Source organism: Lissotriton vulgaris, chromosome 1_1 (genome assembly GCF_964263255.1).
Source record: "Lissotriton vulgaris chromosome 1_1, aLisVul1.2, whole genome shotgun sequence".
Lineage (NCBI taxonomy): Eukaryota > Metazoa > Chordata > Amphibia > Caudata > Salamandridae > Lissotriton > Lissotriton vulgaris.
This window is the reverse complement of record NC_141685.1, coordinates 232,323,760-232,350,579: the sequence shown is the minus strand read 5'-3', so window position 1 is coordinate 232,350,579 and position 26,820 is coordinate 232,323,760. Positions and strand designations below refer to the sequence as shown.

General features: G+C 39.6%; 28 non-coding genes across 28 annotated transcripts; all 28 read left to right on the top strand.

The window, feature by feature from the left end:
• The first annotated feature begins 159 nt into the window (after nucleotides 1-159).
• TRNAA-AGC (transfer RNA alanine (anticodon AGC)) lies at nucleotides 160-232 on the top strand. Its single transcript has one exon. It is a non-coding gene; the product is annotated as a tRNA-Ala (tRNA).
• A 668-nt stretch (nucleotides 233-900) lies between these two features.
• TRNAA-AGC (transfer RNA alanine (anticodon AGC)) lies at nucleotides 901-973 on the top strand. The gene has a single exon. It is a non-coding gene; the product is annotated as a tRNA-Ala (tRNA).
• A 3,536-nt stretch (nucleotides 974-4,509) lies between these two features.
• On the top strand, nucleotides 4,510-4,582 carry TRNAR-CCU (transfer RNA arginine (anticodon CCU)). Its single transcript has one exon. It is a non-coding gene; the product is annotated as a tRNA-Arg (tRNA).
• A 1,198-nt stretch (nucleotides 4,583-5,780) lies between these two features.
• On the top strand, nucleotides 5,781-5,853 carry TRNAK-CUU (transfer RNA lysine (anticodon CUU)). Its single transcript has one exon. It is a non-coding gene; the product is annotated as a tRNA-Lys (tRNA).
• Nucleotides 5,854-6,620: 767 nt separating this feature from the next.
• TRNAK-CUU (transfer RNA lysine (anticodon CUU)) lies at nucleotides 6,621-6,693 on the top strand. The gene has a single exon. It is a non-coding gene; the product is annotated as a tRNA-Lys (tRNA).
• Nucleotides 6,694-6,842: 149 nt separating this feature from the next.
• Nucleotides 6,843-6,915, top strand: TRNAK-CUU (transfer RNA lysine (anticodon CUU)). The gene has a single exon. It is a non-coding gene; the product is annotated as a tRNA-Lys (tRNA).
• A 766-nt stretch (nucleotides 6,916-7,681) lies between these two features.
• On the top strand, nucleotides 7,682-7,754 carry TRNAK-CUU (transfer RNA lysine (anticodon CUU)). The gene has a single exon. It is a non-coding gene; the product is annotated as a tRNA-Lys (tRNA).
• Nucleotides 7,755-8,743: 989 nt separating this feature from the next.
• On the top strand, nucleotides 8,744-8,816 carry TRNAK-CUU (transfer RNA lysine (anticodon CUU)). Its single transcript has one exon. It is a non-coding gene; the product is annotated as a tRNA-Lys (tRNA).
• Nucleotides 8,817-8,965: 149 nt separating this feature from the next.
• TRNAK-CUU (transfer RNA lysine (anticodon CUU)) lies at nucleotides 8,966-9,038 on the top strand. Its single transcript has one exon. It is a non-coding gene; the product is annotated as a tRNA-Lys (tRNA).
• A 342-nt stretch (nucleotides 9,039-9,380) lies between these two features.
• TRNAA-AGC (transfer RNA alanine (anticodon AGC)) lies at nucleotides 9,381-9,453 on the top strand. The gene has a single exon. It is a non-coding gene; the product is annotated as a tRNA-Ala (tRNA).
• A 355-nt stretch (nucleotides 9,454-9,808) lies between these two features.
• Nucleotides 9,809-9,881, top strand: TRNAK-CUU (transfer RNA lysine (anticodon CUU)). Its single transcript has one exon. It is a non-coding gene; the product is annotated as a tRNA-Lys (tRNA).
• A 2,049-nt stretch (nucleotides 9,882-11,930) lies between these two features.
• On the top strand, nucleotides 11,931-12,003 carry TRNAK-CUU (transfer RNA lysine (anticodon CUU)). Its single transcript has one exon. It is a non-coding gene; the product is annotated as a tRNA-Lys (tRNA).
• Nucleotides 12,004-13,611: 1,608 nt separating this feature from the next.
• On the top strand, nucleotides 13,612-13,684 carry TRNAA-AGC (transfer RNA alanine (anticodon AGC)). Its single transcript has one exon. It is a non-coding gene; the product is annotated as a tRNA-Ala (tRNA).
• A 574-nt stretch (nucleotides 13,685-14,258) lies between these two features.
• On the top strand, nucleotides 14,259-14,331 carry TRNAK-CUU (transfer RNA lysine (anticodon CUU)). The gene has a single exon. It is a non-coding gene; the product is annotated as a tRNA-Lys (tRNA).
• Nucleotides 14,332-15,098: 767 nt separating this feature from the next.
• On the top strand, nucleotides 15,099-15,171 carry TRNAK-CUU (transfer RNA lysine (anticodon CUU)). The gene has a single exon. It is a non-coding gene; the product is annotated as a tRNA-Lys (tRNA).
• Nucleotides 15,172-15,320: 149 nt separating this feature from the next.
• Nucleotides 15,321-15,393, top strand: TRNAK-CUU (transfer RNA lysine (anticodon CUU)). The gene has a single exon. It is a non-coding gene; the product is annotated as a tRNA-Lys (tRNA).
• A 766-nt stretch (nucleotides 15,394-16,159) lies between these two features.
• Nucleotides 16,160-16,232, top strand: TRNAK-CUU (transfer RNA lysine (anticodon CUU)). Its single transcript has one exon. It is a non-coding gene; the product is annotated as a tRNA-Lys (tRNA).
• A 989-nt stretch (nucleotides 16,233-17,221) lies between these two features.
• On the top strand, nucleotides 17,222-17,294 carry TRNAK-CUU (transfer RNA lysine (anticodon CUU)). Its single transcript has one exon. It is a non-coding gene; the product is annotated as a tRNA-Lys (tRNA).
• A 149-nt stretch (nucleotides 17,295-17,443) lies between these two features.
• TRNAK-CUU (transfer RNA lysine (anticodon CUU)) lies at nucleotides 17,444-17,516 on the top strand. The gene has a single exon. It is a non-coding gene; the product is annotated as a tRNA-Lys (tRNA).
• A 342-nt stretch (nucleotides 17,517-17,858) lies between these two features.
• Nucleotides 17,859-17,931, top strand: TRNAA-AGC (transfer RNA alanine (anticodon AGC)). The gene has a single exon. It is a non-coding gene; the product is annotated as a tRNA-Ala (tRNA).
• Nucleotides 17,932-18,286: 355 nt separating this feature from the next.
• TRNAK-UUU (transfer RNA lysine (anticodon UUU)) lies at nucleotides 18,287-18,359 on the top strand. The gene has a single exon. It is a non-coding gene; the product is annotated as a tRNA-Lys (tRNA).
• A 2,049-nt stretch (nucleotides 18,360-20,408) lies between these two features.
• On the top strand, nucleotides 20,409-20,481 carry TRNAK-CUU (transfer RNA lysine (anticodon CUU)). The gene has a single exon. It is a non-coding gene; the product is annotated as a tRNA-Lys (tRNA).
• Nucleotides 20,482-20,630: 149 nt separating this feature from the next.
• Nucleotides 20,631-20,703, top strand: TRNAK-CUU (transfer RNA lysine (anticodon CUU)). Its single transcript has one exon. It is a non-coding gene; the product is annotated as a tRNA-Lys (tRNA).
• A 988-nt stretch (nucleotides 20,704-21,691) lies between these two features.
• TRNAK-CUU (transfer RNA lysine (anticodon CUU)) lies at nucleotides 21,692-21,764 on the top strand. Its single transcript has one exon. It is a non-coding gene; the product is annotated as a tRNA-Lys (tRNA).
• Nucleotides 21,765-22,753: 989 nt separating this feature from the next.
• On the top strand, nucleotides 22,754-22,826 carry TRNAK-CUU (transfer RNA lysine (anticodon CUU)). Its single transcript has one exon. It is a non-coding gene; the product is annotated as a tRNA-Lys (tRNA).
• Nucleotides 22,827-23,814: 988 nt separating this feature from the next.
• Nucleotides 23,815-23,887, top strand: TRNAK-CUU (transfer RNA lysine (anticodon CUU)). The gene has a single exon. It is a non-coding gene; the product is annotated as a tRNA-Lys (tRNA).
• A 989-nt stretch (nucleotides 23,888-24,876) lies between these two features.
• Nucleotides 24,877-24,949, top strand: TRNAK-CUU (transfer RNA lysine (anticodon CUU)). The gene has a single exon. It is a non-coding gene; the product is annotated as a tRNA-Lys (tRNA).
• Nucleotides 24,950-26,682: 1,733 nt separating this feature from the next.
• On the top strand, nucleotides 26,683-26,755 carry TRNAR-CCU (transfer RNA arginine (anticodon CCU)). The gene has a single exon. It is a non-coding gene; the product is annotated as a tRNA-Arg (tRNA).
• The last annotated feature ends 65 nt before the right edge of the window (nucleotides 26,756-26,820 follow it).

The following is a 26,820-nucleotide window of genomic DNA, read 5'->3' as shown; positions in this document are numbered from 1 at the left end:
GAGTAGTAAACAGGCCAACCTGAACTGTAAAACATCCCATAAGTGGAGGTAAGGCATAAGTTAGGAGTGAACCTAACACTGTTATGGGCAATTGGACTTCAAATAAAGTGTGGAAGGCAGTGAGGTTACTTTTTTCATGTTATGCAGGTTAAACACACAGGGGAATTAGCTCAAATGGTAGAGCGCTCGCTTAGCATGCGAGAGGTAGCGGGATCGATGCCCGCATTCTCCATTATAAAATTTGCATACATTTTATTTTTAACTTGTCATTGCCAAGGTCATTGCAGAGTAAGAACAGAAAAATCACAGATGGCTTTCAAATATGGTCTCATTATAACAACTAAAGTGGTTTAATCAAAAGGGTTCAGGTATTCTTTAGCATGTGAGAGGAATTTGAATTCTTATGCAATCTCAAAATGAAGTTCTCTTAACTTCCGTTTTCATTTTCTCTTATTTTTTTTGACACTCTGTCCTCTGAAGGATGTATAAATCTGGCTTTCCTTGCAAAACATGAGACTCTTAATCTCAGGGTCGTGGGTTCGAGCCCCACCTTGTGCGAAAATGAGTAATTTTTGCTGGATTATTGCATTGACTCTCATAATCTGGTAAATATTCTTGCATTAGACATGCAATAACTATCAGAAATGGTATCTCCCTTGGTTTCTCATTGGTGGGAAATTTAACTTCAAGATTAGCTAGGGTATGAGTCTAGATGAACACACCGCAATATCACTCATATTCGAGTAGTAAACAGGCCAACCTGAACTGTAAAACATCCCATAAGTGGAGGTAAGGCATAAGTTAGGAGTGAACTGAACACTGTTTTGGGCAATTGGACTTCAAATAAAGTGTGGAAGGCAGTGAGGTTACTTTTTTCATGTTATGCAGATTAAACACACAGGGGAATTAGCTCAAATGGTAGAGCGCTCGCTTAGCATGCGAGAGGTAGCGGGATCGATGCCCGCATTCTCCATTATAAAATTTGCATACATTTTATTTTTAACTTGTCATTGCCAAGGTCATTGCAGAGTAAGAACAGACAAATCACAGATGGCTTTCAAATATGGTCTCATTATAACAACTAAAGTGGTTTAATCAAAAGGGTTCAGGTATTCTTTAGCATGTGAGAGGAATTTGAATTCTTATGCAATCTCAAAATGAAGTTCTCACAACTTCCGTTTTCATTTTCTCTTATTTTTTTTGACACTCTGTCCTCTGAAGGATGTATAAATCTGGCTTTCCTTGCAAAACAAGAGTAGAGGAATATCCAGGATTTGATTTTCTTCACAAAAAGGGATTGGTCTGCATACTGTCTTAAGGAGGGAGCCCGGCTAGCTCAATCGGTAGAGCATGAGACTCTTAATCTCAGGGTCGTGGGTTCGAGCCCCACGTTGGGCGAAAACGAGTAATTTTTGCCTGAATATTGCATTGACTCTCATAATATGGAGATTAATCTTGCATTAGACCTGCAATAACTCCCAAAAATTGTCCAGGAATGGATTTCCTTCATAAAAAATGATTAGTCTGCATACCACCTTGAAGTGGGAGCCCGGCTAGCTCAGTCGGTAGAGCATGAGACTCTTAATCTCAGGGTCGTGGGTTCGAGCCTCACGTTGGGCGAAAATGAGTAATTTTTGCTGGATTATTGCATTGACTCTCATAATCTGGTGAATATTCTTGCATTCGACATGCAATAACTATCAAAAATGGTATCTCCCTTGGTTTCTCATTGGTGGGAAATTTAACTTCAAGATTAGCTAGGGTATGAGTCTAGATGAACACACCGCAATATCACTCATATTCGAGTAGTAAACAGGCCAACCTGAACTGTAATACATCCCATAAGAGGAGGTAAGGCATAAATTAGGAGTGAACTTAACACTGTTATGGGCAATTGGACTTCAAATAAAGTGTGGAAGGCAGTGAGGTTACTTTTTCATGTTATGCAGATTAAACACACAGGGGAATTAGCTCAAATGGTAGAGCGCTTGCTTAGCATGCGAGAGGTAGCAGGATCGATGCCCGCATTCTCCATTATAAAATTTGCATACATTTTATTTTTAACTTGTCATTGCCAAGGTCATTGCAGAGTAAGAACACAAAAATCACAGATGGCTTTCAAATATAGTCTCATTATAACAACTAAAGTGGTTTAATCAAAAGGGTTCAGGTATTCTTTAGCATGTGAGAGGAATTTGAATTCTTATGCAATCTCAAAATGAAGTTCTCACAACTTCCGTTTTCATTTTCTCTTATTTATTTTGACACTCTGTCCTCTGAAGGATGTATAAATCTGGCTTTCCTTGCAAAACAAGAGTAGAGGAATATCCAGGATTTGATTTTCTTCACAAAAAGGGATTGGTCTGCATACTGTCTTAAGGAGGGAGCCCGGCTAGCTCAGTCGGTAGAGCATGAGACTCTTAATCTCAGGGTCTTGGGTTCAAGCCCCACGTTGGGCGAAAAAGAGTAATTTTTGCCTGAATATTGCATTGACTCTCATAATATGGAGATTAATCTTGCATTAGACCTGCAATAACTCCCAAAAATTGTTGAGGAATGGATTTCCTTCATAAAAAATAATTAGTCTGCATACCATCTTGAAGTGGGAGCCCGGCTAGCTCAGTCGGTAGAGCATGAGACTCTTAATCTCAGGGTTGTGGGTTCGAGCCCCACGTTGGGCGAAAATGAGTAATTTTTGCTGGATTATTGCATTGACTCTCATAATCTGGTGAATATTCTTGCATTAGACATGCAATAACTATCAAAAATGGTATCTCCCTTGGTTTCTTATTGGTGGGAAATTTAACTTCAAGATTAGCTAGGGTATGAGTCTAGATGAACACACCGCAATATCACTCATATTCGAGTAGTAAACAGGCCAACCTGAACTGTAAAACATCCCATAAGTGGAGGTAAGGCATAAGTTAGGAGTGAACTGAACACTGTTATGGGCAATTGGACTTCAAATAAAGTGTGGAAGGCAGTGAGGTTACTTTTTTCATGTTATGCAGATTAAACACACAGGGGAATTAGCTCAAATGGTAGAGCGCTCGCTTAGCATGCGAGAGGTAGCGGCATTGATGCCCGCATTCTCCATTATAAAATGTGCATACGTTTTATTTTTAACTTGTCATTGCCAAGGTCATTGCAGAGTAAGAACAGAAAAATCACAGATGGCTTTCAAATATGGTCTCATTATAACAACTAAAGTGGTTTAATCAAAAGGGTTCAGGTATTCTTTAGCATGTGAGAGGAATTTGAATTCTTATGCAATCTCAAAATGAAGTTCTCACAACTTCCGTTTTCATTTTCTCTTATTTTTTTTGACACTCTGTCCTCTGAAGGATGTATAAATCTGGCTTTCCTTGCAAAACAAGAGTAGAGGAATATCCAGGATTTGATTTTCTTCCCAAAAAGGGATTGGTCTGCATACTGTCTTAAGGAGGGAGCCTGGCTAGCTCAGTCGGTAGAGCATGAGACTCTTAATCTCAGGGTCGTGGGTTCGAGCCCCACGTTGGGTGAAAACGAGTAATTTTTGCCTGAATATTGCATTGACTCTCATAATATGGAGATTTATCTTGCATTAGACCTGCAATAACTCCCAAAAATTGTCCAGGAATGGATTTCCTTCATAAAAAATGATTAGTCTGCATACCATCTTGAAGTGGGAGCCCGGCTAGCTCAGTCAGTAGAGCATGAGACTCTTAATCTCAGGGTCGTGGGTTCGGGCCCCACGTTGGGCGAAAATGAGTAATTTTTGCTGGATTATTGCATTGACTCTCATAATCTGGTGAATATTCTTGCATTAGACATGCAATAACTATCAGAAATGGTATCTCCCTTGGTTTCTCATTGGTGGGAAATTTAACTTCAAGATTAGCTAGGGTATGAGTCTAGATGAACACACCGCAATATCACTCATATTCGAGTAGTAAACAGGCCAACCTGAACTGTAAAACATCCCATAAGTGGAGGTAAGGCATAAATTAGGAGTGAACTTAACACTGTTATGGGCAATTGGACTTCAAATAAAGTGTGGAAGGCAGTAAGGTTACTTTTTCATGTTATGCAGATTAAATACACAGAGGAATTAGCTCAAATGGTAGAGCGCTCGCTTAGCATGCGAGAGGTAGCGGGATCGATGCCTGCATTTTCCATTATAAAATTTGCATACATTTTATTTTTAACTTGTCATTGAAAAGGTCATTGCAGAGTAAGAACAGAAAAATCACAGATGGCTTTCAAATATGGTCTCATTATAACAACTAAAGTGGTTTAATCAAAAGGGTTCAGGTATTCTTTAGCATGTGAGACGAATTTGAATTCTTATGCAATCTCAAAATGAAGTTCTTACAACTTCCGTTTTCATTTTCTCTTATTTTTTTTGACACTCTGTCCTCTGAAGGATGTATAAATCTGGCTTTCCTTGCAAAACAAGAGTAGAGGAATATCCAGGATTTGATTTTCTTCACAAAAAGGGATTGGTCTGCATACTGTCTTAAGGAGGGAACCCGGCTAGCTCAGTCGGTAGAGCATGAGACTCCTAATCTCAGGGTTGTGGGTTCGAGCCCCACGTTGGGCAAAAACGAGTAATTTTTGCCTGAATATTGCATTGACTCTCATAATATGGAGATTAATCTTGCATTAGACATGAAATAACTCCCAAAAATTGTCCAGGAATGGATTTCCTTCATAAAAAATGATTAGTCTGCATACCATCTTGAAGTGGGAGCCCGGCTAGCTCAGTCAGTAGAGCAGGAGACTCTTAATCTCAGGGTCGTGGGTTCGAGCCCCACGTTGGGTGAAAATGAGTAATTTTTGCTGGACTCTCATAATCTGGTGATTATTCTTGCATTAGACATGCAATAACTATCAAAAATGGTATCTCCCTTGGTTTCTTATTGGTGGGAAATTTAACCTCAAGATTAGGTAGGGTATGAGTCTAGATGAACACACCACAATATCACTCATATTCGAGTAGTAAACAGGCCAACCTAAACTGTAAAACATCCCATAAGTGGAGGTAAGGCATAAATTAGGAGTGAACTGAACACTGTTATGGGCAATTGGACTTCAAATAAAGTGTGGAAGGCTGTGAGGTTACTTTTTCATGTTATGCAGATTAAACACAAAGGGGAATTAGCTCAAATGGTAGAGCGCTTGCTTAGCATGCGAGAGGTAGCAGGATCGATGCCCGCATTCTCCATTATAAAATTTGCATACATTTTATTTTTAACTTGTCATTGCCAAGGTCATTGCAGAGTAAGAACACAAAAATCACAGATGGCTTTCAAATATAGTCTCATTATAACAACTAAAGTGGTTTAATCAAAAGGGTTCAGGTATTCTTTAGCATGTGAGAGGAATTTGAATTCTTATGCAATCTCAAAATGAAGTTCTCACAACTTCCGTTTTCATTTTCTCTTATTTTTTTTGACACTCTGTCCTCTGAAGGATGTATAAATCTGGCTTTCCTTGCAAAACAAGAGTAGAGGAATATCCAGGATTTGATTTTCTTCACAAAAAGGGATTGGTCTGCATACTGTCTTAAGGAGGGAACCCGGCTAGCTCAGTCGGTAGAGCATGAGACTCTTAATCTCAGGGTCGTGGGTTCGAGCCCCACGTTGGGCGAAAATGTGTAATTTTTGCCTGAATATTGCATTGACTCTCATAATATGGAGATTAATCTTGCATTAGACCTGCAATAACTCCCAAAAACTGTCCAGGAATGGATTTCCTTCATAAAAAATGATTAGTCTGCATACCATCTTGAAGTGGGAGCCCGGCTAGCTCAGTCGGTAGAGCATGAGACTCTTAATCTCAGGGTCGTGGGTTCGAGCCCCACGTTGGGCGAAAATGAGTAATTTTTGCTGGATTATTGCATTGACTCTCATAATCTGGTGAATATTCTTGCATTAGACATGCAATAACTATCAAAAATGGTATCTCCCTTGGTTTCTCATTGGTGGGAAATTTAACTTCAAGATTAGCTAGGGTATGAGTCTAGATGAACACACCGCAATATCACTCATATTCGAGAAGTAAACAGGCCAACCTGAACTGTAAAACATCCCATAAGTGGAGGTAAGGCATAAGTTAGGAGTGAACCTAACACTGTTATGGGCAATTGGACTTCAAATAAAGTGTGGAAGGCAGTAAGGTTACTTTTTTCATGTTATGCTGTTTAAACACACAGGGGAATTAGCTCAAATGGAAGAGCGCTTGCTTAGCATGCGAGAGGTAGCGGGATCGATGCCTGCATTCTCCATTATAAAATTTGCATACATTTTATTTTTAACTTGTCATTGCCAAGGTCATTGCAGAGTAAGAACACAAAAATCACAGATGGCTTTCAAATATAGTCTCATTATAACAACTAAAGTGGTTTAATCAAAAGGGTTCAGGTATTCTTTAGCATGTGAGAGGAATTTGAATTCTTATGCAATCTCAAAATGAAGTTCTCACAACTTCCGTTTTCATTTTCTCTTATTTTTTTTGACACTCTGTCCTCTGAAGGATGTATAAATCTGGCTTTCCTTGCAAAACAAGAGTAGAGGAATATCCAGGATTTGATTTTCTTCACAAAAAGGGATTGGTCTGCATACTGTCTTAAGGAGGGAGCCCGGCTAGCTCAGTCGGTAGAGCATGAGACTCTTAATCTCAGGGTCGTGGGTTCGAGCCCCACGTTGGGCGAAAAAGAGTAATTTTTGCCTGAATATTGCATTGACTCTCATAATATGGAGATTAATCTTGCATTAGACCTGCAATAACTCCCAAAAATTGTCCAGGAATGGATTTCCTTCATAAAAAATGATTAGTCTGCATACCATCTTGAAGTGGGAGCCCGGCTAGCTCAGTCGGTAGAGCATGAGACTCTTAATCTCAGGGTCGTGGGTTCGAGCCCCACGTTGGGCGAAAATGAGTAATTTTTGCTGGATTATTGCATTGACTCTCATAATCTGGTGAATATTCTTGCATTAGACATGCAATAACTATCAAACATGGTATCTCCCTTGGTTTCTCATTGGTGGGAAATTTAACTTCAAGATTAGCTAGGGTATGAGTCTAGATGAACACACCGCAATATCACTCATATTCGAGTAGTAAACAGGCCAACCTGAACTGTAATACATCCCATAAGTGGAGGTAAGGCATAAATTAGGAGTGAACTTAACACTGTTATGGGCAATTGGACTTCAAATAAAGTGTGGAAGGCAGTGAGGTTACTTTTTCATGTTATGCAGATTAAACACACAGGGGAATTAGCTCAAATGGTAGAGCGCTTGCTTAGCATGCGAGAGGTAGCAGGATCGATGCCCGCATTCTCCATTATAAAATTTGCATACATTTTATTTTTAACTTGTCATTGCCAAGGTCATTGCAGAGTAAGAACACAAAAATCACAGATGACTTTCAAATATAGTCTCATTATAACAACTAAAGTGGTTTAATCAAAAGGGTTCAGGTATTCTTTAGCATGTGAGAGGAATTTGAATTCTTATGCAATCTCAAAATGAAGTTCTCACAACTTCCGTTTTCATTTTCTCTTATTTTTTTTGACACTCTGTCCTCTGAAGGATGTATAAATCTGGCTTTCCTTGCAAAACAAGAGTAGAGGAATATCCAGGATTTGATTTTCTTCCCAAAAAGGGATTGGTCTGCATACTGTCTTAAGGAGGGAGCCCGGCTAGCTCAGTCGGTAGAGCATGAGACTCTTAATCTCAGGGTCGTGGGTTCGAGCCCCACGTTGGGCGAAAACGAGTAATTTTTGCCTGAATATTGCATTGACTCTCATAATATGGAGATTAATCTTGCATTAGACCTGCAATAACTCCCAAAAATTGTCGAGGAATGGATTTCCTTCATAAAAAATAATTAGTCTGCATACCATCTTGAAGTGGGAGCCTGGCTAGCTCAGTCGGTAGTGCATGAGACTCTTAATCTCAGGGTTGTGGGTTCGAGCCCCACGTTGGGCGAAAATGAGTAATTTTTGCTGGATTATTGCATTGACTCTCATAATCTGGTGAATATCCTTGCATTAGACATGCAATAACTATCAAAAATGGTATCTCCCTTGGTTTCTTATTGGTGGGAAATTTAACTTCAAGATTAGCTAGGGTATGAGTCTAGATGAACACACCGCAATATCACTCATATTCGAGTAGTAAACAGGCCAACCTGAACTGTAAAATATCCCATAAGTGGAGGTAAGGCATAAGTTAGGAGTGAACTGAACACTGTTATGGGCAATTGGACTTCAAATAAAGTGTGGAAGGCAGTGAGGTTACTTTTTTCATGTTATGCAGATTAAACACACAGGGGAATTAGCTCAAATGGTAGAGCGCTCGCTTAGCATGCGAGAGGTAGCGGCATCGATGCCCGCATTCTCCATTATAAAATGTGCATACGTTTTATTTTTAACTTGTCATTGCCAAGGTCATTGCAGAGTAAGAACAGAAAAATCACAGATGGCTTTCAAATATGGTCTCATTATAACAACTAAAGTGGTTTAATCAAAAGGGTTCAGGTATTCTTAAGCATGTGAGAGGAATTTGAATTCTTATGCAATCTCAAAATGAAGTTCTCACAACTTCCGTTTTCATTTTCTCTTATTTTTTTTGACACTCTGTCCTCTGAAGGATGTATAAATCTGGCTTTCCTTGCAAAACAAGAGTAGAGGAATATCCAGGATTTGATTTTCTTCCCAAAAAGGGATTGGTCTGCATACTGTCTTAAGGAGGGAGCCCGGCTAGCTCAGTCGGTAGAGCATGAGACTCTTAATCTCAGGGTCGTGGGTTCGAGCCCCACGTTGGGCGAAAACGAGTAGTTTTTGCCTGAATATTGCATTGACTCTCATAATATGGAGATTAATCTTGCATTAGACCTGCAATAACTCCCAAAAATTGTCCAGGAATGGATTTCCTTCATAAAAAATGATTAGTCTGCATACCATCTTGAAGTGGGAGCCCGGCTAGCTCAGTCGGTAGAGCATGAGACTCTTAATCTCAGGGTCGTGGGTTCGAGCCCCACGTTGGGCGAAAGTGAGTCATTTTTGCTGGATTATTGCATTGACTCTCATAATCTGGTGAATATTCTTGCATTAGACATGCAATAACTATCAAAAATGGTATCTCCCTTGGTTTCTCATTGGTGGGAAATTTAACTTCAAGATTAGCTAGGGTATAAGTCTAGATGAACACACCGCAATATCACTCATATTCGAGTAGTAAACAGGCCAACCTGAACTGTAAAACATCCCATAAGTGGAGGTAAGGCATAAGTTAGGAGTGAACCTAACACTGTTATGGGCAATTGGACTTCAAATAAAGTGTGGAAGGCAGTGAAATTACTTTTTTCATGTTATGCAGATTAAACACACAGGGGAATTAGCTCAAATGGTAGAGCGCTCGCTTAGCATGCGAGAGGTAGCGGGATCGATGCCCGCATTCTCCATTATAAAATTTGCATACATTTTATTTTTAACTTGTCATTGCCAAGGTCATTGCAGAGTAAGAACAGAAAAATCACAGATGGCTTTCAAATATGGTCTCATTATAACAACTAAAGTGGTTTAATCAAAAGGGTTCAGGTATTCTTTAGCATGTGAGAGGAATTTGAATTCTTATGCAATCTCAAAATGAAGTTCTCACAACTTCCGTTTTCATTTTCTCTTATTTTTTTTGACACTCTGTCCTCTGAAGGATGTATAAATCTGGCTTTCCTTGCAAAACAAGAGTAGAGGAATATCCAGGATTTGATTTTCTTCACAAAAAAAAAGGATTGGTCTGCATACTGTCTTAAGGAGGGAGCCCGGCTAGCTCAGTCGGTAGAGCATGAGACTCTTAATCTCAGGGTCGTGGGTTCGAGCCCCACGTTGGGCGAAAACGAGTAATTTTTGCCTGAATATTGCATTGACTCTCATAATATGGAGATTAATCTTGCATTAGACCTGCAATAACTCCCAAAAATTGTCCAGGAATGGATTTCCTTCATAAAAAATGATTAGTCTGCATACCACCTTGAAGTGGGAGCCCGGCTAGCTTAGTCGGTAGAGCATGAGACTCTTAAACTCAGGGTCGTGGGTTCGAGCCCCACGTTGGGCGAAAATGAGAAATTTTTGCTGGATTATTGCATTGACTCTCATAATCTGGTGAATATTCTTGCATTAGACATGCAATAACTATCAGAAATGGTATCTCCCTTGGTTTCTCATTGGTGGGAAATTTAACTTCAAGATTAGCTAGGGTATGAGTCTAGATGAACACACCGCAATATCACTCATATTCGAGTAGTAAACAGGCCAACCTGAACTGTAATACATCCCATAAGTGGAGGTAAGGCATAAATTAGGAGTGAACTTAACACTTTTATGGGCAATTGGACTTCAAATAAAGTGTGGAAGGCAGTGAGGTTACTTTTTCATGTTATGCAGATTAAACACACAGGGGAATTAGCTCAAATGGTAGAGCGCTTGCTTAGCATGCGAGAGGTAGCAGGATCGATGCCCGCATTCTCCATTATAAAATTTGCATACATTTTATTTTTAACTTGTCATTGCCAAGGTCATTGCAGAGTAAGAACACAAAAATCACAGATGGCTTTCAAATATAGTCTCATTATAACAACTAAAGTGGTTTAATCAAAAGGGTTCAGGTATTCTTTAGCATGTGAGAGGAATTTGAATTCTTATGCAATCTCAAAATGAAGTTCTCACAACTTCCGTTTTCATTTTCTCTTATTTATTTTGACACTCTGTCCTCTGAAGGATGTATAAATCTGGCTTTCCTTGCAAAACAAGAGTAGAGGAATATCCAGGATTTGATTTTCTTCACAAAAAGGGATTGGTCTGCATACTGTCTTAAGGAGGGAGCCCGGCTAGCTCAGTCGATAGAGCATGAGACTCTTAATCTCAGGGTCGTGGGTTCGAGCCCCACGTTGGGCGAAAAAGAGTAATTTTTGCCTGAATATTGCATTGATTCTCATAATATGGAGATTAATCTTGCATTAGACCTGCAATAACTCCCAAAAATTGTCGAGGAATGGATTTCCTTCATAAAAAATAATTAGTCTGCATACCATCTTGAAGTGGGAGCCCGGCTAGCTCAGTCGGTAGAGCATGAGACTCTTAATCTCAGGGTTGTGGGTTCGAGCCCCACGTTGGGCGAAAATGAGTAATTTTTGCTGGATTATTGCATTGACTCTCATAATCTGGTGAATATTCTTGCATTAGACATGCAATAACTATCAAAAATGGTATCTCCCTTGGTTTCTTATTGGTGGGAAATTTAACCTCAAGATTAGCTAGGGTATGAGTCTAGATGAACACACCGCAATATCACTCATATTCGAGTAGTAAACAGGCCAACCTGAACTGTAAAACATCCCATAAGTGGAGGTAAGGCATAAATTAGGAGTGAACTGAACACTGTTATGGGCAATTGGACTTCAAATAAAGTGTGGAAGGCTGTGAGGTTACTTTTTCATGTTATGCAGATTAAACACACAGGGGAATTAGCTCAAATGGTAGAGCGCTTGCTTAGCATGCGAGAGGTAGCAGGATCGATGCCCGCATTCTCCATTATAAAATTTGCATACATTTTATTTTTAACTTGTCATTGCCAAGGTCATTGCAGAGTAAGAACACAAAAATCACAGATGGCTTTCAAATATAGTCTCATTATAACAACTAAAGTGGTTTAATCAAAAGGGTTCAGGTATTCTTTAGCATGTGAGAGGAATTTGAATTCTTATGCAATCTCAAAATGAAGTTCTCACAACTTCCGTTTTCATTTTCTCTTATTTTTTTTGACACTCTGTCCTCTGAAGGATGTATAAATCTGGCTTTCCTTGCAAAACAAGAGTAGAGGAATATCCAGGATTTGATTTTCTTCCCAAAAAGGGATTGGTCTGCATACTGTCTTAAGGAGGGAGCCCGGCTAGCTCAGTCGGTAGAGCATGAGACTCTTAATCTCAGGGTCGTGGGTTCGAGCCCCACGTTGGGCGAAAACGAGTAATTTTTGCCTGAATATTGCATTGACTCTCATAATATGGAGATTAATCTTGCATTAGACCTGCAATAACTCCCAAAAATTGTCCAGGAATGGATTTCTTTCATAAAAAATGATTAGTCTGCATACCATCTTGAAGTGGTAGCCCGGCTAGCTCAGTCGAGCATGAGACTCTTAATCTCAGGGTCGTGGGTTCGGGCCACACGTTGGGCGAAAATTAGTAATTTTTGCTGGATTATTGCATTGACTCTCATAATCCGGTGAATATTCTTGCATTAGACATGCAATAACTATCAGAAATGGTATCTCCCTTGGTTTCTCATTGGTGGGAAATTTAACTTCAAGATTAGGTAGGGTATGAGTCTAGATGAACACACCACAATATCACTCATATTCGAGTAGTAAACAGGCCAACCTAAACTGTAAAACATCCCATAAGTGGAGGTAAGGCATAAATTAGGAGTGAACTGAACACTGTTATGGGCAATTGGACTTCAAATAAAGTGTGGAAGGCAGTGAGGTTACTTTTTCATGTTATGCAGATTAAACACACAGGGGAATTAGCTCAAATGGTAGAGCGCTTGCTTAGCATGCGAGAGGTAGCAGGATCGATGCCCGCATTCTCCATTATAAAATTTGCATACATTTTATTTTTAACTTGTCATTGCCAAGGTCATTGCAGAGTAAGAACACAAAAATCACAGATGGCTTTCAAATATAGTCTCATTATAACAACTAAAGTGGTTTAATCAAAAGGGTTCAGGTATTCTTTAGCATGTGAGAGGAATTTGAATTCTTATGCAATCTCAAAATGAAGTTCTCACAACTTCCGTTTTCATTTTCTCTTATTTATTTTGACACTCTGTCCTCTGAAGGATGTATAAATCTGGCTTTCCTTGCAAAACAAGAGTAGAGGAATATCCAGGATTTGATTTTCTTCACAAAAAGGGATTGGTCTGCATACTGTCTTAAGGAGGGAACCCGGCTAGCTCAGTCGGTAAAGCATGAGACTCTTAATCTCAGGGTCGTGGGTTCGAGCCCCACGTTGGGCGAAAACGAGTCATTTTTGCCTGAATATTGCATTGACTCTCATAATATGGAGATTAATCTTGCATTAGACATGCAATAACTCCCAAAAATTGTCCAGGAATGGATTTCCTTCATAAAAAATGATTAGTCTGCATACCATCTTGAAGTGGGAGCCCGGCTAGCTCAGTCAGTAGAGCAGGAGACTCTTAATCTCAGGGTTGTGGGTTCGAGCCCCACGTTGGGTGAAAATGAGTAATTTTTGCTGGACTCTCATAATCTGGTGATTATTCTTGCATTAGACATGCAATAACTATCAAAAATGGTATCTCCCTTGGTTTCTCATTGGTGGGAAATTTAACTTCAAGATTAGGTAGGGTATGAGTCTAGATGAACACACCACAATATCACTCATATTCGAGTAGTAAACAGGCCAACCTAAACTGTAAAACATCCCATAAGTGGAGGTAAGGCATAAATTAGGAGTGAACTGAACACTGTTATGGGCAATTGGACTTCAAATAAAGTGTGGAAGGCAGTGAGGTTACTTTTTCATGTTATGCAGGTTAAACACACAGGGGAATTAGCTCAAATGGTAGAGCGCTCGCTTAGCATGCGAGAGGTAGCGGGATCGATGCCCGCATTCTCCATTATAAAATTTGCATACATTTTATTTTTAACTTGTCATTGCCAAGGTCATTGCAGAGTAAGAACAGAAAAATCACAGATGGCTTTCAAATATAGTCTCATTATAACAACTAAAGTGGTTTAATCAAAAGGGTTCAGGTATTCTTTAGCATGTGAGAGGAATTTGAATTCTTATGCAATCTCAAAATGAAGTTCTCACAACTTCCGTTTTCATTTTCTCTTATTTTTTTTGACACTCTGTCCTCTGAAGGATGTATAAATCTGGCTTTCCTTGCAAAACAAGAGTAGAGGAATATCCAGGATTTGATTTTCTTCACAAAAAGGGATTGGTCTGCATACTGTCTTAAGGAGGGAACCCGGCTAGCTCAGTCGGTAGAGCATGAGACTCTTAATCTCAGGGTCGTGGGTTCGAGCCCCACGTTGGGCGAAAATGTGTAATTTTTGCCTGAATATTGCATTGACTCTCATAATATGGAGATTAATCTTGCATTAGACCTGCAATAACTCCCAAAAACTGTCCAGGAATGGATTTCCTTCATAAAAAATGATTAGTCTGCATACCATCTTGAAGTGGGAGCCCGGCTAGCTCAGTCGGTAGAGCATGAGACTCTTAATCTCAGGGTCGTGGGTTCGAGCCCCACGTTGGGCGAAAATGAGTAATTTTTGCTGGATTATTGCATTGACTCTCATAATCTGGTGAATATTCTTGCATTAGACATGCAATAACTATCAAAAATGGTATCTCCCTTGGTTTCTCATTGGTGGGAAATTTAACTTCAAGATTAGCTAGGGTATGAGTCTAGATGAACACACCGCAATATCACTCATATTCGAGAAGTAAACAGGCCAACCTGAACTGTAAAACATCCCATAAGTGGAGGTAAGGCATAAGTTAGGAGTGAACCTAACACTGTTATGGGCAATTGGACTTCAAATAAAGTGTGGAAGGCAGTAAGGTTACTTTTTTCATGTTATGCAGATTAAACACACAGGGGAATTAGCTCAAATGGAAGAGCGCTTGCTTAGCATGCGAGAGGTAGCGGGATCGATGCCTGCATTCTCCATTATAAAATTTGCATACATTTTATTTTTAACTTGTCATTGCCAAGGTCATTGCAGAGTAAGAACACAAAAATCACAGATGGCTTTCAAATATAGTCTCATTATAACAACTAAAGTGGTTTAATCAAAAGGGTTCAGGTATTCTTTAGCATGTGAGAGGAATTTGAATTCTTATGCAATCTCAAAATGAAGTTCTCACAACTTCCGTTTTCATTTTCTCTTATTTTTTTTGACACTCTGTCCTCTGAAGGATGTATAAATCTGGCTTTCCTTGCAAAACAAGAGTAGAGGAATATCCAGGATTTGATTTTCTTCACAAAAAGGGATTGGTCTGCATACTGTCTTAAGGAGGGAGCCCGGCTAGCTCAGTCGGTAGAGCATGAGACTCTTAATCTCAGGGTCGTGGGTTCGAGCCCCACGTTGGGCGAAAAAGAGTAATTTTTGCCTGAATATTGCATTGACTCTCATAATATGGAGATTAATCTTGCATTAGACCTGCAATAACTCCCAAAAATTGTCCAGGAATGGATTTCCTTCATAAAAAATGATTAGTCTGCATACCATCTTGAAGTGGGAGCCCGGCTAGCTCAGTCGGTAGAGCATGAGACTCTTAATCTCAGGGTCGTGGGTTCGAGCCCCACGTTGGGCGAAAATGAGTAATTTTTGCTGGATTATTGCATTGACTCTCATAATCTGGTGAATATTCTTGCATTAGACATGCAATAACTATCAAAAATGGTATCTCCCTTGGTTTCTCATTGGTGGGAAATTTAACTTCAAGATTAGCTAGGGTATGAGTCTAGATGAACACACCGCAATATCACTCATATTCGAGTAGTAAACAGGCCAACCTGAACTGTAATACATCCCATAAGTGGAGGTAAGGCATAAATTAGGAGTGAACTTAACACTGTTATGGGCAATTGGACTTCAAATAAAGTGTGGAAGGCAGTGAGGTTACTTTTTCATGTTATGCAGATTAAACACACAGGGGAATTAGCTCAAATGGTAGAGCGCTTGCTTAGCATGCGAGAGGTAGCAGGATCGATGCCCGCATTCTCCATTATAAAATTTGCATACATTTTATTTTTAACTTGTCATTGCCAAGGTCATTGCAGAGTAAGAACACAAAAATCACAGATGGCTTTCAAATATAGTCTCATTATAACAACTAAAGTGGTTTAATCAAAAGGGTTCAGGTATTCTTTAGCATGTGAGAGGAATTTGAATTCTTATGCAATCTCAAAATGAAGTTCTCACAACTTCCGTTTTCATTTTGTCTTATTTTTTTTGACACTCTGTCCTCTGAAGGATGTATAAATCTGGCTTTCCTTGCAAAACAAGAGTAGAGGAATATCCAGGATTTGATTTTCTTCACAAAAAGGGATTGGTCTGCATACTGTCTTAAGGAGGGAGCCCGGCTAGCTCAGTCGGTAGAGCATGAGACTCTTAATCTCAGGGTCGTGGGTTCGAGCCCCACGTTGGGCGAAAAAGAGTAATTTTTGCCTGAATATTGCATTGACTCTCATAATATGGAGATCAATCTTGCATTAGACCTGCAATAACTCCCAAAAATTGTCGAGGAATGGATTTCCTTCATAAAAAATAATTAGTCTGCATACCATCTTGAAGTGGGAGCCTGGCTAGCTCAGTCGGTAGTGCATGAGACTCTTAATCTCAGGGTTGTGGGTTCGAGCCCCACGTTGGGCGAAAATGAGTAATTTTTGCTGGATTATTGCATTGACTCTCATAATCTGGTGAATATCCTTGCATTAGACATGCAATAACTATCAAAAATGGTATCTCCCTTGGTTTCTTATTGGTGGGAAATTTAACTTCAAGATTAGCTAGGGTATGAGTCTAGATGAACACACCGCAATATCACTCATATTCGAGTAGTAAACAGGCCAACCTGAACTGTAAAATATCCCATAAGTGGAGGTAAGGCATAAGTTAGGAGTGAACTGAACACTGTTATGGGCAATTGGACTTCAAATAAAGTGTGGAAGGCAGTGAGGTTACTTTTTTCATGTTATGCAGATTAAACACACAGGGGAATTAGCTCAAATGGTAGAGCGCTCGCTTAGCATGCGAGAGGTAGCGGCATCGATGCCCGCATTCTCCATTATAAAATGTGCATACGTTTTATTTTTAACTTGTCATTGCCAAGGTCATTGCAGAGTAAGAACAGAAAAATCACAGATGGCTTTCAAATATGGTCTCATTATAACAACTAAAGTGGTTTAATCAAAAGGGTTCAGGTATTCTTTAGCATGTGAGAGGAATTTGAATTCTTATGCAATCTCAAAATGAAGTTCTCACAACTTCCGTTTTCATTTTCTCTTATTTTTTTTGACACTCTGTCCTCTGAAGGATGTATAAATCTGGCTTTCCTTGCAAAACAAGAGTAGAGGAATATCCAGGATTTGATTTTCTTCCCAAAAAGGGATTGGTCTGCATACTGTCTTAAGGAGGGAGCCCGGCTAGCTCAGTCGGTAGAGCATGAGACTCTTAATCTCAGGGTCGTGGGTTCGAGCCCCACGTTGGGCGAAAACGAGTAGTTTTTGCCTGAATATTGCATTGACTCTCATAATATGGAGATTAATCTTGCATTAGACCTGCAATAACTCCCAAAAATTGTCCAGGAATGGATTTCCTTCATAAAAAATGATTAGTCTGCATACCATCTTGAAGTGGGAGCCCGGCTAGCTCAGTCGGTAGAGCATGAGACTCTTAATCTCAGGGTCGTGGGTTCGAGCCCCACGTTGGGCGAAAGTGAGTAATTTTTGCTGGATTATTGCATTGACTCTCATAATCTGGTGAATATTCTTGCATTAGACATGCAATAACTATCAAAAATGGTATCTCCCTTGGTTTCTCATTGGTGGGAAATTTAACTTCAAGATTAGCTAGGGTATGAGTCTAGATGAACACACCGCAATATCACTCATATTCGAGTAGTAAACAGGCCAACCTGAACTGTAAAACATCCCATAAGTGGAGGTAAGGCATAAGTTAGGAGTGAACCTAACACTGTTATGGGCAATTGGACTTCAAATAAAGTGTGGAAGGCAGTGAAATTACTTTTTTCATGTTATGCAGATTAAACACACAGGGGAATTAGCTCAAATGGTAGAGCGCTCGCTTAGCATGCGAGAGGTAGCGGGATCGATGCCCGCATTCTCCATTATGAAATTTGCATACATTTTATTTTTAACTTGTCATTGCCAAGGTCATTGCAGAGTAAGAACAGAAAAATCACAGATGGCTTTCAAATATGGTCTCATTATAACAACTAAAGTGGTTTAATCAAAAGGGTTCAGGTATTCTTTAGCATGTGAGAGGAATTTGAATTCTTATGCAATCTCAAAATGAAGTTCTCACAACTTCCTTTTTCATTTTCTCTTATTTTTTTTGACACTCTGTCCTCTGAAGGATGTGTAAATCTGGCTTTCCTTGCAAAACAAGAGTAGAGGAATATCCAGGATTTGATTTTCTTCACAAAAAAAAAGGATTGGTCTGCATACTGTCTTAAGGAGGGAGCCCGGCTAGCTCAGTCGGTAGAGCATGAGACTTTTAATCTCAGGGTCGTGGGTTCAAGCCCCACGTTGGGCGAAAACGAGTAATTTTTGCCTGAATATTGCATTGACTCTCATAATATGGAGATTAATCTTGCATTAGACCTGCAATAACTCCCAAAAATTGTCCAGGAATGGATTTCCTTCATAAAAAATGATTAGTCTGCATACCACCTTGAAGTGGGAGCCCGGCTAGCTTAGTCGGTAGAGCATGAGACTCTTAAACTCAGGGTCGTGGGTTCGAGCCCCACGTTGGGCGAAAATGAGAAATTTTTGCTGGATTATTGCATTGACTCTCATAATCTGGTGAATATTCTTGCATTAGACATGCAATAACTATCAGAAATGGTATCTCCCTTGGTTTCTCATTGGTGGGAAATTTAACTTCAAGATTAGCTAGGGTATGAGTCTAGATGAACACACCGCAATATCACTCATATTCGAGTAGTAAACAGGCCAACCTGAACTGTAATACATCCCATAAGTGGAGGTAAGGCATAAATTAGGAGTGAACTTAACACTGTTATGGGCAATTGGACTTCAAATAAAGTGTGGAAGGCAGTGAGGTTACTTTTTCATGTTATGCAGATTAAACACACAGGGGAATTAGCTCAAATGGTAGAGCGCTTGCTTAGCATGCGAGAGGTAGCAGGATCGATGCCCGCATTCTCCATTAAAAAATTTGCATACATTTTATTTTTAACTTGTCATTGCCAAGGTCATTGCAGAGTAAGAACACAAAAATCACAGATGGCTTTCAAATATAGTCTCATTATAACAACTAAAGTGGTTTAATCAAAAGGGTTCAGGTATTCTTTAGCATGTGAGAGGAATTTGAATTCTTATGCAATCTCAAAATGAAGTTCTCACAACTTCCGTTTTCATTTTCTCTTATTTATTTTGACACTCTGTCCTCTGAAGGATGTATAAATCTGGCTTTCCTTGCAAAACAAGAGTAGAGGAATATCCAGGATTTGATTTTCTTCACAAAAAGGGATTGGTCTGCATACTGTCTTAAGGAGGGAGCACGGCTAGCTCAGTCGGTAGAGCATGAGACTCTTAATCTCAGGGTCGTGGGTTCGAGCCCCACGTTGGGCGAAAAAGAGTAATTTTTGCCTGAATATTGCATTGACTCTCATAATATGGAGATTAATCTTGCATTAGACCTGCAATAACTCCCCAAAATTGTCGAGGAATGGATTTCCTTCATAAAAAATAATTAGTCTGCATACCATCTTGAAGTGGGAGCCCGGCTAGCTCAGTCGGTAGAGCATGAGACTCTTAAACTCAGGGTCGTGGGTTCGAGCCCCACGTTGGGCGAAAATGAGAAATTTTTGCTGGATTATTGCATTGACTCTCATAATCTGGTGAATATTCTTGCATTAGACATGCAATAACTATCAGAAATGGTATCTCCCTTGGTTTCTCATTGGTGGGAAATTTAACTTCAAGATTAGCTAGGGTATGAGTCTAGATGAACACACTGCAATATCACTCATATTCGAGTAGTAAACAGGCCAACCTGAACTGTAATACATCCCATAAGTGGAGGTAAGGCATAAATTAGGAGTGAACTTAACACTGTTATGGGCAATTGGACTTCAAATAAAGTGTGGAAGGCAGTGAGGTTACTTTTTCATGTTATGCAGATTAAACACACAGGGGAATTAGCTCAAATGGTAGAGCGCTTGCTTAGCATGCGAGAGGTAGCAGGATCGATGCCCGCATTCTCCATTATAAAATTTGCATACATTTTATTTTTAACTTGTCATTGCCAAGGTCATTGCAGAGTAAGAACACAAAAATCACAGATGGCTTTCAAATATAGTCTCATTATAACAACTAAAGTGGTTTAATCAAAAGGGTTCAGGTATTCTTTAGCATGTGAGAGGAATTTGAATTCTTATGCAATCTCAAAATGAAGTTCTCACAACTTCCGTTTTCATTTTCTCTTATTTATTTTGACACTCTGTCCTCTGAAGGATGTATAAATCTGGCTTTCCTTGCAAAACAAGAGTAGAGGAATATCCAGGATTTGATTTTCTTCACAAAAAGGGATTGGTCTGCATACTGTCTTAAGGAGGGAGCCCGGCTAGCTCAGTCGGTAGAGCATGAGACTCTTAATCTCAGGGTCGTGGGTTCGAGCCCCACGTTGGGCGAAAAAGAGTAATTTTTGCCTGAATATTGCATTGACTCTCATAATATGGAGATTAATCTTGCATTAGACCTGCAATAACTCCCAAAAATTGTCGAGGAATGGATTTCCTTCATAAAAAATAATTAGTCTGCATACCATCTTGAAGTGGGAGCCCGGCTAGCTCAGTCGGTAGAGCATGAGACTCTTAATCTCAGGGTCGTGGGTTCGAGCCCCACGTTGGGCGAAAACGAGTAATTTTTGCCTGAATATTGCATTGACTCTCATAATATGGAGATTAATCTTGCATTAGACCTGCAATAACTCCCAAAAATTGTCCAGGAATGGATTTCCTTCATAAAAAATGATTAGTCTGCATACCATCTTGAAGTGGGAGCCCGGCTAGCTCAGTCGGTAGAGCATGAGACTCTTAATCTCAGGGTCGTGGGTTCGAGCCCCATGTTGGGCGAAAGTGAGTAATTTTTGCTGGATTATTGCATTGACTCTCATAATCTGGTGAATATTCTTGCATTAGACATGCAATAACTATCAAAAATGGTATCTCCCTTGGTTTCTCATTGGTGGGAAATTTAACTTCAAGATTAGCTAGGGTATGAGTCTAGATGAACACACCGCAATATCACTCATATTCGAGTAGTAAACAGGCCAACCTGAACTGTAATACATCCCATAAGTGGAGGTAAGGCATAAATTAGGAGTGAACTTAACACTGTTATGGGCAATTGGACTTCAAATAAAGTGTGGAAGGCAGTGAGGTTACTTTTTCATGTTATGCAGATTAAACACACAGGGGAATTAGCTCAAATGGTAGAGCGCTTGCTTAGCATGCGAGAGGTAGCAGGATCGATGCCCGCATTCTCCATTATAAAATTTGCATACATTTTATTTTTAACTTGTCATTGCCAAGGTCATTGCAGAGTAAGAACACAAAAATCACAGATGGCTTTCAAATATAGTCTCATTATAACAACTAAAGTGGTTTAATCAAAAGGGTTCAGGTATTCTTTAGCATGTGAGAGGAATTTGAATTCTTATGCAATCTCAAAATGAAGTTCTCACAACTTCCGTTTTCATTTTCTCTTATTTATTTTGACACTCTGTCCTCTGAAGGATGTATAAATCTGGCTTTCCTTGCAAAACAAGAGTAGAGGAATATCCAGGATTTGATTTTCTTCACAAAAAGGGATTGGTCTGCATACTGTCTTAAGGAGGGAGCCCGGCTAGCTCAGTCGGTAGAGCATGAGACTCTTAATCTCAGGGTCGTGGGTTCGAGCCCCACGTTGGGCGAAAAAGCGTAATTTTTGCCTGAATATTGCATTGACTCTCATAATATGGAGATTAATCTTGCATTAGACCTGCAATAACTCCCAAAAATTTTCGAGGAATGGATTTCCTTCATAAAAAATAATTAGTCTGCATACCATCTTGAAGTGGGAGCCCGGCTAGCTCAGTCGGTAGAGCATGAGACTCTTAATCTCAGGGTTGTGGGTTCGAGCCCCACGTTGGGCGAAAATGAGTAATTTTTGCTGGATTATTGCATTGACTCTCATAATCTGGTGAATATTCTTGCATTAGACATGCAATAACTATCAAAAATGGTATCTCCCTTGGTTTCTTATTGGTGGGAAATTTAACTTCAAGATTAGCTAGGGTCTGAGTCTAGATGAACACACCGCAATATCACTCATATTCGAGTAGTAAACAGGCCAACCTGAACTGTAAAACATCCCATAAGTGGAGGTAAGGCATAAGTTAGGAGTGAACTGAACACTGTTATGGGCAATTGGACTTCAAATAAAGTGTGGAAGGCAGTGAGGTTACTTTTTTCATGTTATGCAGATTAAACACACAGGGGAATTAGCTCAAATGGTAGAGCGCTCGCTTAGCATGCGAGAGATAGCGGCATCGATGCCCGCATTCTCCATTATAAAATGTGCATACGTTTTATTTTTAACTTGTCATTGCCAAGGTCATTGCAGAGTAAGAACAGAAAAATCACAGATGGCTTTCAAATATGGTCTCATTATAACAACTAAAGTGGTTTAATCAAAAGGGTTCAGGTATTCTTTAGCATGTGAGAGGAATTTGAATTCTTATGCAATCTCAAAATGAAGTTCTCACAACTTCCGTTTTCATTTTCTCTTATTTTTTTTGACACTCTGTCCTCTGAAGGATGTATAAATCTGGCTTTCCTTGCAAAACAAGAGTAGAGGAATATCCAGGATTTGATTTTCTTCCCAAAAAGGGATTGGTCTGCATACTGTCTTAAGGAGGGAGCCCGGCTAGCTCAGTCGGTAGAGCATGAGACTCTTAATCTCAGGGTCGTGGGTTCGAGCCCCACGTTGGGCGAAAACGAGTAATTTTTGCCTGAATATTGCATTGACTCTCATAATATGGAGATTAATCTTGCATTAGACCTGCAATAACTCCCAAAAATTGTCCAGGAATGGATTTCCTTCATAAAAAATGATTAGTCTGCATACCATCTTGAAGTGGGAGCCCGGCTAGCTCAGTCGGTAGAGCATGAGACTCTTAATCTCAGGGTCATGGGTTCGAGCCCCACGTTGGGCGAAAGTGAGTAATTTTTGCTGGATTATTGCATTGACTCTCATAATCTGGTGAATATTCTTGCATTAGACATGCAATAACTATCAAAAATGGTATCTCCCTTGTTTTCTCATTGGTGGGAAATTTAACTTCAAGATTAGCTAGGGTATGAGTCTAGATGAACACACCGCAATATCACTCATATTCGAGTAGTAAACAGGCCAACCTGAACTGTAATACATCCCATAAGTGGAGGTAAGGCATAAATTAGGAGTGAACTTAACACTGTTATGGGCAATTGGACTTCAAATAAAGTGTGGAAGGCAGTGAGGTTACTTTTTCATGTTATGCAGATTAAACACACAGGGGAATTAGCTCAAATGGTAGAGCGCTTGCTTAGCATGCGAGAGGTAGCAGGATCGATGCCCGCATTCTCCATTATAAAATTTGCATACATTTTATTTTTAACTTGTCATTGCCAAGGTCATTGCAGAGTAAGAACACAAAAATCACAGATGGCTTTCAAATATAGTCTCATTATAACAACTAAAGTGGTTTAATCAAAAGGGTTCAGGTATTCTTTAGCATGTGAGAGGAATTTGAATTCTTATGCAATCTCAAAATGAAGTTCTCACAACTTCCGTTTTCATTTTCTCTTATTTATTTTGACACTCTGTCCTCTGAAGGATGTATAAATCTGGCTTTCCTTCCAAAACAAGAGTAGAGGAATATCCAGGATTTGATTTTCTTCACAAAAAGGGATAGGTCTGCATACTTTCTTAAGGAGGGAGCCCGGCTAGCTCAGTCGGTAGAGCATGAGACTCTTAATCTCAGGGTCGTGGGTTCGAGCCCCACGTTGGGCAAAAAAGAGTAATTTTTGCCTGAATATTGCATTGACTCTCATAATATGGAGATTAATCTTGCATTAGACCTGCAATAACTCCCAAAAATTGTCAAGGAATGGATTTCCTTCATAAAAAATAATTAGTCTGCATACCATCTTGAAGTGGGAGCCTGGCTAGCTCAGTCGGTAGTGCATGAGACTCTTAATCTCAGGGTTGTGGGTTCGAGCCCCACGTTGGGCGAAAATGAGTAATTTTTGCTGGATTATTGCATTGACTCTCATAATCTGGTGAATATCCTTGCATTAGACATGCAATAACTATCAAAAATGGTATCTCCCTTGGTTTCTTATTGGTGGGAAATTTAACTTCAAGATTAGCTAGGGTATGAGTCTAGATGAACACACCGCAATATCACTCATATTCGAGTAGTAAACAGGCCAACCTGAACTGTAAAATATCCCATAAGTGGAGGTAAGGCATAAGTTAGGAGTGAACTGAACACTGTTATGGGCAATTGGACTTCAAATAAAGTGTGGAAGGCAGTGAGGTTACTTTTTTCATGTTATGCAGATTAAACACACAGGGGAATTAGCTCAAATGGTAGAGCGCTCGCTTAGCATGCGAGAGGTAGCGGCATCGATGCCCGCATTCTCCATTATAAAATGTGCATATGTTTTATTTTTAACTTGTCATTGCCAAGGTCATTGCAGAGTAAGAACAGAAAAATCACAGATGGCTTTCAAATATGGTCTCATTATAACAACTAAAGTGGTTTAATCAAAAGGGTTCAGGTATTCTTTAGCATGTGAGAGGAATTTGAATTCTTATGCAATCTCAAAATGAAGTTCTCACAACTTCCGTTTTCATTTTCTCTTATTTTTTTTGACACTCTGTCCTCTGAAGGATGTATAAATCTGGCTTTCCTTGCAAAACAAGAGTAGAGGAATATCCAGGATTTGATTTTCTTCCCAAAAAGGGATTGGTCTGCATACTGTCTTAAGGAGTGAGCCCGGCTAGCTCAGTCGGTAGAGCATGAGACTCTTAATCTCAGGGTCGTGGGTTCGAGCCCCACGTTGGGCGAAAAAGAGTAATTTTTGCCTGAATATTGCTGTGACTCTCATAATATGGAGATTAATCTTGCATTAGACCTGCAATAACTCCCAAAAATTGTCCAGGAATGGATTTCCTTCATAAAAAATAATTAGTCTGCATACCATCTTGAAGTGGGAGCCTGGCTAGCTCAGTCGGTAGTGCATGAGACTCTTAATCTCAGGGTTGTGGGTTCGAGCCCCACGTTGGGCGAAAATGAGTAATTTTTGCTGGATTATTGCATTGACTCTCATAATCTGGTGAATATCCTTGCATTAGACATGCAATAACTATCAAAAATGGTATCTCCCTTGGTTTCTCATTGGTGGGAAATTTAACTTCAAGATTAGCTAGGGTATGAGTCTAGATGAACACACCGCAATATCACTCATATTCGAGTAGTAAACAGGCCAACCTGAACTGTAAAACATCCCATAAGTGGAGGTAAGGCATAAGTTAGGAGTGAACCTAACACTGTTATGGGCAATTGGACTTCAAATAAAGTGTGGAAGGCAGTGAGGTTACTTTTTTCATGTTATGCAGATTAAACACACAGGGGAATTAGCTCAAATGGTAGAGCGCTCGCTTAGCATGCGAGAGGTAGCGGGATCGATGCCCGTAGTCTCCATTATAAAATTTGCATACATTTTATTTTTAACTTGTCATTGCCAAGGTCATTGCAGAGTAAGAACAGAAAAATCACAGATGGCTTTCAAATATGGTCTCATTATAACAACTAAAGTGGTTTAATCAAAAGGGTTCAGGTATTCTTTAGCATGTGAGAGGAATTTGAATTCTTATGCAATCTCAAAATGAAGTTCTCACAACTTCCGTTTTCATTTTTCTCTTATTTTTTTTGACACTCTGTCCTCTGAAGGATGTATAAATCTGGCTTTCCTTGCAAAACATGAGACTCTTAATCTCAGGGTCGTGGGTTCGAGCCCCACGTTGGGCGAAAATGAGTAATTTTGCTGGATTATTGCATTGACTCTCATAATCTGGTGAATATTCTTGCATTAGACATGCAATAACTATCAGAAATGGTATCTCCCTTGGTTTCTCATTGGTGGGAAATTTAACTTCAAGATTAGCTAGGGTATGAGTCTAGATGAACACACCGCAATATCACTCATATTCGAGTAGTAAACAGGCCAACCTGAACTGTAAAACATCCCATAAGTGGAGGTAAGGCATAAAATAGGAGTGAACCTAACACTGGTATGGGCAATTGGACTTCAAATAAAGTGTGGAAGGCTGTAAGGTTACTTTTTTCATGTTATGCAGATTAAACACACAGGGGAATTAGCTCAAATGGTAGAGCGCTCGCTTAGCATGCGAGAGGTAGCGGGATCGATGCCCGCATTCTCTATTATAAAATTTGCATACATTTTATTTTTAACTTGTCATTGCCAAGGTCATTGCAGAGTAAGAACAGAAAAATCACAGATGGCTTTCAAATATGGTCTCATTATAACAACTAAAGTGGTTTAATCAAAAGGGTTCAGGTATTCTTTAGCATGTGAGAGGAATTTGAATTCTTATGCAATCTCAAAATGAAGTTCTCACAACTTCCGTTTTCATTTTCTCTTATTTTTTTTGACACTCTGTCCTCTGAAGGATGTATAAATCTGGCTTTCCTTGCAAAACAAGAGTAGAGGAATATCCAGGATTTGATTTTCTTCACAAAAAAAAAGGATTGGTCTGCATACTGTCTTAAGGAGAGAGCCCGGCTAGCTCAGTCGGTAGAGCATGAGACTCCTAATCTCATGGTCGTGGGTTCGAGCCCCACGTTGGGCGAAAACAAGTAATTTTTGCCTGAATATTGCATTGACTCTCATAATATGGAGATTAATCTTGCATTA